The sequence below is a fragment of the Rousettus aegyptiacus genome, unplaced genomic scaffold (genome assembly GCF_014176215.1).
Source record: "Rousettus aegyptiacus isolate mRouAeg1 unplaced genomic scaffold, mRouAeg1.p scaffold_m13_p_8, whole genome shotgun sequence".
Lineage (NCBI taxonomy): Eukaryota > Metazoa > Chordata > Mammalia > Chiroptera > Pteropodidae > Rousettus > Rousettus aegyptiacus.
Genome location: NW_023416311.1, coordinates 23,985,079 through 23,992,133, shown reverse-complemented (window position 1 = coordinate 23,992,133; position 7,055 = coordinate 23,985,079). Strand labels below are relative to the sequence as shown.

The 7,055-nt window shown below is 38.1% G+C and overlaps 1 pseudogene; it reads left to right on the top strand.

Annotated features, from left to right (window-relative positions):
• The first annotated feature begins 368 nt into the window (after positions 1 to 368).
• On the top strand, positions 369 to 6,448 carry LOC107515696 (annotated as a pseudogene).
• Positions 6,449 to 7,055: the final 607 nt, after the last annotated feature.

The following is a 7,055-nucleotide window of genomic DNA, read 5'->3' as shown; positions in this document are numbered from 1 at the left end:
TCATCTCTCGCTCTTATTATTAACCATTTTATATTTATTATCCATTTATTCAATATATATTTACTAGGCACCTATGATCTGCCAACCAAAGCATTAGTTTTTTGTTTTTTTTTTTAATTCTCCCAGAAATCCCCCCTCTTTCTCTTCTAGAAAGCAACCTGAGGTGACCTCTGAAAACAGTTCACTATTCACTTGACCTAGAAAATCCCACAAAATCATGTAAATCAAGAGGTTCAAATCTTTACATTCACTTTAAGAACTCTCGTGAAACTACCCGGCCGTCAGGGGTATGCATAACCAAAAAGCCACTAAGTTTCTGAAGGATGTCCCTTGATAGAAGCAATGTGTGTTGTTGTGTTGTTGTAATGATGGAGTTGGTATGTGTGCCCAGGCCAAACAGTGGGGTTGGACACAGGGCCAGCGACCTAAAAAGAGTGCTAAATTTTTACTGCACATGTTTAAAAATGCAGAGTAATGATGAACTTAAGGGTTTAGATATAGATTCTCTGGTCATCGAGCACATCCAGTTGAGCAAAGCTCCTAAGATGCTGTGCAGAACTGACAGAGCTCGTGGGCAGGTGAACTTCTATAAGAGCTCTCCCTGCCACACTAACATGATCCTCACTGAAAAAGAGCAGATCGTTCCTAAATCGGAAGAGGAGGTTGCATGGAAGAAAAAGATATCCCAGAAGAAACCGAAGAAACAAAAACATGGCCCAGGAGTAAATTCAGCATCAAATAAATGCTAATAAAAGCAAAAGCAGGAAGAAAAAAGCATTAGGTTTTCTGAGGAACATGAAGGTACATAAAACACAGATCTCAAAGAGTTTTCTTTATAATTAGAGAAACAAGGCATACAGGCCATAAGGGTATAAATATCAAGTGGTAGAGATGAAGTATTGTAAAATTTCAAGAGAGAGACTGATAACTTCCACCTGGGGAAATCAAGCTGCAGTGTCAAGAGCTTGGTCTTGACCCATGGGAAGTGATGGAAGTGAAAGGCTTTGCAGTCAGAGGAAATGGCCTGCACAAAGGCACATGCAATTTATTATTTATTCTACCACCAATAGGGAAGTTTAATCCTAATTAGATCCCAGAAAAGAAGCCAATTTTGTGCTTATTTCCATTGGCAGTGGAAGCATTGGGCAGCTGAAAAAATTTGCTCTCACAACAGCCAGTAACTTAGTGGCACAGCAGGGGTTTGGAGGCTCCAGAATTCTTTTAATCCTCAGTGATCATTTAAACAACTGAACCCCCTAAATATACACAAATCGTGTATTTGAATGGATTTGGAAAAATAAAGAGGCCTGTGAAATGCACACAACACTTTCCTTTCACGTCTCTAAGCAATCCCTGAGATATCGTAGGGCACTTTTGGTCCTAGTTATAGCTCTTCAAACAGGGAAAGCACGTTCTCACTCAGTATATTCCCATTCTACTACCACATCCTCCCTTCAGTCTTGGGAAACAGCCTAAAATTGCTGGCTAAATACAAAGTAAGGATGTGTTGAAGGAAGTTTCCTGCTGTCCCTAATAGTTGCAAGAGTTACAAATAGTTGATAGGCCACGTGCATGTATGTGCAAATGTAAATGTTATAGCAAAGATCAGACAACAAACTATCAGCAAAGAAAAGTGATTTCTTTTTAGGCTTTTGCTCTGAAAGCTAAAATTTGTTCAATTAAATGAGACCTTCTGCCCTATTATTATCGCTAAGACATTTTCACTTCACTCCAGAGACGACCGCCATGGAAAGTGAGCTATTAATACTTAGTCTCAATCGTAAACCTCCCATCATCTCAGTTATCCTTGTTTCATCATTCATACCTTGCATTCTGGCCACTGTTGTTCATCTCTTCAGCCTAATACTATTATCCGTTTTTTTTTTTTTAACTTTTACATAAAAACAAATATTTAGGCACACCATTGGAAGAATTATTTTTCAATATAAGTTACCCGAGTAAGAGAAATATCAAGAACTTGGAGGTGATTCAAATGGGGGCCATCAAGTGGTTTAAAGCTTGTAAAATACAAAAAGTTTCTTTCATGTGAAAGAAACTGGCTTGGGAGACAGGAGGGGGAAAACAGACGTGACCTCATGCTGTTCTTCAAGGTAAGGAGCACCTCTAGGACCGCTTTTGTAACTTGCTGATGCAGTCTGAGTTATAGGGCCCCACAAGCTGTCCCCCAGAAGTCAAATGCCCATTTGAGAATGTGTGAGCCTGCTATGGTGAAAGAACTACTGTCATTGTAACAGGCAGGGCTGGTGGATTGCAGGCCTGCTCAGTCGCCAAGTTGCTGTGGGAGATCTTGTGAAAGTCATTCGATTAATTTTTTTAATGTTTATTTTAAATTTTAAAAATTTAGACATTTATACAATCCATGATGAAGTGATCCCCCTGATACTCTAGCATCCATCTGGCACTACATACCACCGTTACAATAATATTGACCAAGTACCCTATGCTGTACTCTAATTCTCCGTGACTGCTTTGTAACTACTCATTTGCGTTTCTTCATTTAACTTCTGCAGTCTTCAATTCTCACCTCTCTAAGATTAGAATATTGGACTCAAGATATTTAAGAAGATGGACCACATAATTTATTGTAAAAATTGGGACATTTTTTCCAGGACAAATGTTAAACTGGATAGAATGTTTGAGTAGCAAGCCAAGATGCAGGGGCACACCATCTCCAAGGTCCCTTGCACACTGTCCATGATTCCCAAAACTTTCTCCCAAGAGGAACCCCTGAACTTTCAATGAAACTCTCAAATTTAAAGGGAAAATAGACATAGTAACATAACAAAAAATAGCTACTTTGGAAAAGGTATTTTTAAATGGTATTTTACTGTTGTTATAGAAGTGAGAGACAGAAGCAATCTTATGTCAGAAATTAAGAATTGCTCAAAACAGTTTATTTAAGAAGGGGTCTTGAATTATTTCCAGAATCCTTAGAGATTTTTTTAAACATTCAAAGAGGAAGATATATTCTATCACCTATCATTATATCTATCTAATTCATACATAAAATATCTGAAATTAAAGTAAATTTTCTGTAGTAAGTAAATAAACCAAAATATTGTCAGAGAACAAAACAAAACTAATTAGACCAAACTGCAGTGAATTAGGCATTTTAAGCCAATTTTCCAATAATGCTTTCTAATAAATTTCTACTTTAACATAAATCCCATTACTTAATTCCAACATAGTTTTTTAAAACTTGAGTCTAAGACTTTGCCTAGACTGAAACTCTAGAACAGGCATCGCTATAACACAGGTGTTCAGAATAATGTGCACTTCTAGCCACTTCAATTTCCAGAGATCTAATGCAGTGGAGCGATTGGTTTATGGTTAGTTTTGGAGTCAATTTGGGGGATTTTGCAGCTTCAACACTCACTGAACATTTTAACGTGGGAAGTTTAATGATTCATCTTTTGCAAATTGCTTTTGTGACAATATTACTGTTGAAATAAAATGCCTCCTTTGGCAGGGCGGGGGGGGGGGCGGGCGGGGGGCTGGGACAAGTCTGGGATCATTCTGAAAATCTCAGCATAAGGAATAACATTCTGAGGACCAGAAGTTTCCAACAGTGAAATAGACCTGCCTATGAGGAAAGAGCTCTCATTATCAAACGTATTTCAGTGGGCACTGCATGGCCATCCTTAGGGTCATAAAGGAGACAATTTTAGATTGGATAAGAGGCTTGATGAGGTGGTCTCTGTGGTAGTAGTCATGTCTAAGACTCACCAGTTTTGTGACCCTAAGGTTCATAGGACCCTGACTTTGAATCAGTAGCTAAAATGTCATCCAACTCTGTCCCATGGAGCAGTGCACTTGACACACTAACATCTTCCCAGAGAATGACACAGCTCTAAGTGTCTCATGTGTGCTGATGTTACATTGCTTTCCTGCTGCTTGGCCCAGAATAAAGCTGAGTTTTATTTTGACTAAAGCAATTTTAATGCATCTGGGAGAAACAAAAAGCTCTAATAACACACCTCAGGTCTATGAAAAGAACACATTGCTCCATAGTCACTCCATAGTAAAAGAGGAGTACATTGGCACACATAATAAAAATTCTCTCAGTCATTTAATATTTAGCAAAAGGCCAGAGGAAGTAAAATTGGACCTGGGTTCAGTTCAACAACCTGGTCAGTGATGCAATGTGGGCAAATGATGAGCATTTCCATTCATTTACTTTGGCAGATTTCCAAGGCTGCCTCACATCTGTACTGTTAAGCCTCTGTCGGCAGGCAGCAGGACAGAAAACATGCAATGCTCTCCACAATGTTGTGGTGACACCTCTGGGGCAAACAAGCGGGCCTGCTGCTCACTGGACTGGGCGCCGCTTGCAGCAAACTCCACAACTCAAGGAAAAATCCATCACACCTCTGACATTTCAGAGCTATATTTCGCAGTGAAATTGAGCAGGAAGTGGAAGGTGGGCGACACAGGAAAGTGAAGGGGTGAGCCAGAAAAGATTCAGCAGTGTTCGGGCGCATTAGATGGGGTTCGCCAAAGAAATTAGCTTTACAAAGACAACCTTTCAAGAGCAATCTCTTTTTCTTTACAGGGCTTGACACTAGAAATTCATAATGTAGGTAGTTTTAAAATAAGGACTGATATGAATGGAAATTTTATCTTCCCCTTTGATCATAAAATGAATATATCATTTTAAGTGACCTTTGATATCTCTAGGAATGGTCTTCCTACAAATGTTGAAAGTAAAGGAAAACAAAACTCAAATGTTCTCTTTGAATCTTATCTCTGAAAAGTGGCTAAAAAGTCAGTTTGTAACCACCTAAAATGTGCCTTGAAAAATGAACTAAATAAAAGACAGGTGACAAATTAACTCTACAAGAATAAAATGTACTGAACAGATAGATCAAGTCAAGGTCAAGTACAAGTATTTATTCTAATTTGCAGGCTTTTGTGGGACTCAGTTAACAGCACATAAAGTAGCCATTGTCAGAGGCACTTTCTCACTGTGACTGTGTTCTTTACAGATATATGGTAGGGTTATCACCCAAAGCATTTTGGCCCCAATAGTAGAAAGATGTGATCCAAAGACCTAAATAAACAATTGACCTTCAATTTGGCCTTGAGTAAATAATTTTACTTTCTAATCCTTGTCTACAAGTCAAGGTAAAAAACACCTCTTTAACTTGGTTATTATGGTGATTAAATTTTATAGCTAATCTAAATTTGAAAATTTTAATGTGTGTTTAAAATGTACCAGGCATGAAGGATATAAGAAGACATTTCTCTAAAGATATACAAATGTTTAATAAGCACTTGAAAAGCTATTCAATATCATTAGCCACAGGGATGCAAATCAAAACCACAATCAAATACCACTAACATCCCCTAGACTGGCTATAACTAAAAAGACAGATGATATAAAGTATTAGTGAGGGTGTGGAGAAACTGGAACCCTCATATATCGCTACTGAGAATGTAAAATGATGCAGTCACTTTGGAAAATAGGCTGGTAGTTCCTCAGAAGGTTAAACAGAGAGTTATCATATGACCCAGCAATTCTACTCCTAGGTATATACTCAAGAAAAATGAAAAAACATGTTCACACAAAAACTTGTATGTGAATGTATGTATCAGCATTATTCATAATAGCCAAAAAAGTAAAAACAGCCCAAACGTCCATCACTGGATGAATGGATAAATAAAATATGGAATATCTTATAACAAAATATTTTAGCCATAGAAAGAAATAAAATATTGATACATGCTACAATATGAATGAACCTTGAAAACATACTGAGTGAAAGAAATCAGTCACAGGTTTTCGTGGCATGAGGCAGTGTAGGAAGTCCTTCATGGGAACCAGCGCAAGTACCAGAAGTTTAGAGAGACGGTGATGCTGCAGATAAGCTTGAAGAACTATGACCCAAAGAAGAAAAAATGCTTCTTGGTCGCATGAAGATTGCATAGTCAGGCTTAAATTCACTCCATACCTCAAGTTCTCCATATGTATTCTAGCGACCAGCAGTGGTGAAGCCAAGCTGTGGATATTCCCCACATGGACATCAAGGCACTGAAGAAAGTCAGCAAGACTAAGAAATTGGTCAAGAAGCCAGCCAAGAAGTATGGTGTCTTTTTGGCTTCAGAGTCTCTGATTAAGCAGATCCCATGAATCCTGGGCCCAGGCCTGAAAAAGAGTGGCAATTTTCCTTCCATCCTGACCCACAATGAGAACAAGGTGGCCAACCAAAGTTGAAGTGAAATCCATAATCAAGTTCCAGATGAAAATGTTGCACTGGCAGTAGCCGTTGGGCGCTTGAAGATTGCAGACAATGAGCTTGTGTACAACATCCACTCAGCTGCCAATTTCCTGGTGTCATTGCTCAAAAAGAGCTGGCAGAACACCCAGGCTTTATACATCAAGAGCACCATGCGCAAGCCCCAGCACCTGTACCAAGGCACAGCTTAATAAATTATACTACTACCATTAAAAAAGAAAGAGAAAGAAAGAAAGAAAGAAAGAAAGAAAGAAAGAAAGAAAGAAAGAAAGAAAGAAAGAAAGAAAGGCCACATATTGTGTGATTTCGTTTTCATGAAGAGTCCAAAGTAGGCAAGTTAATAGAGACAGAAACTGGATTAGTGGTTGCCTGGGGTAAAGGAGGGATCAGGAGGGAGTTTGAGAGGTGACAGATAAGGGCTTTGGGTTTCTTTTTGGAGTAATAAAAATGTTCTGAAATTGATTGTGGTGATGGTTGTACAACACTATGAATATATGAAAAACCATTGAATTATATCCTTTAAATGGCTCTACCATATGTTATATGAATTATATCTCAATAAACCCATTTAAAAAAATGTGCCAGGCAATTTGCTAGGTACTCAATACATAATAAATGTGAAATGCGTATGGTATGTGCTTAATAAATACAATGCAAACACAAGATGCCTCATTTACTTTGAATAAAGGGGGAAAAACTTTTAAAAGGAATACAGTGCATGTGAAATATAAAAGCCTAAATTAATTTGCTAATTAAAAATAAAATAACCATAACTAAGGCAGATCAGCATATAGTATT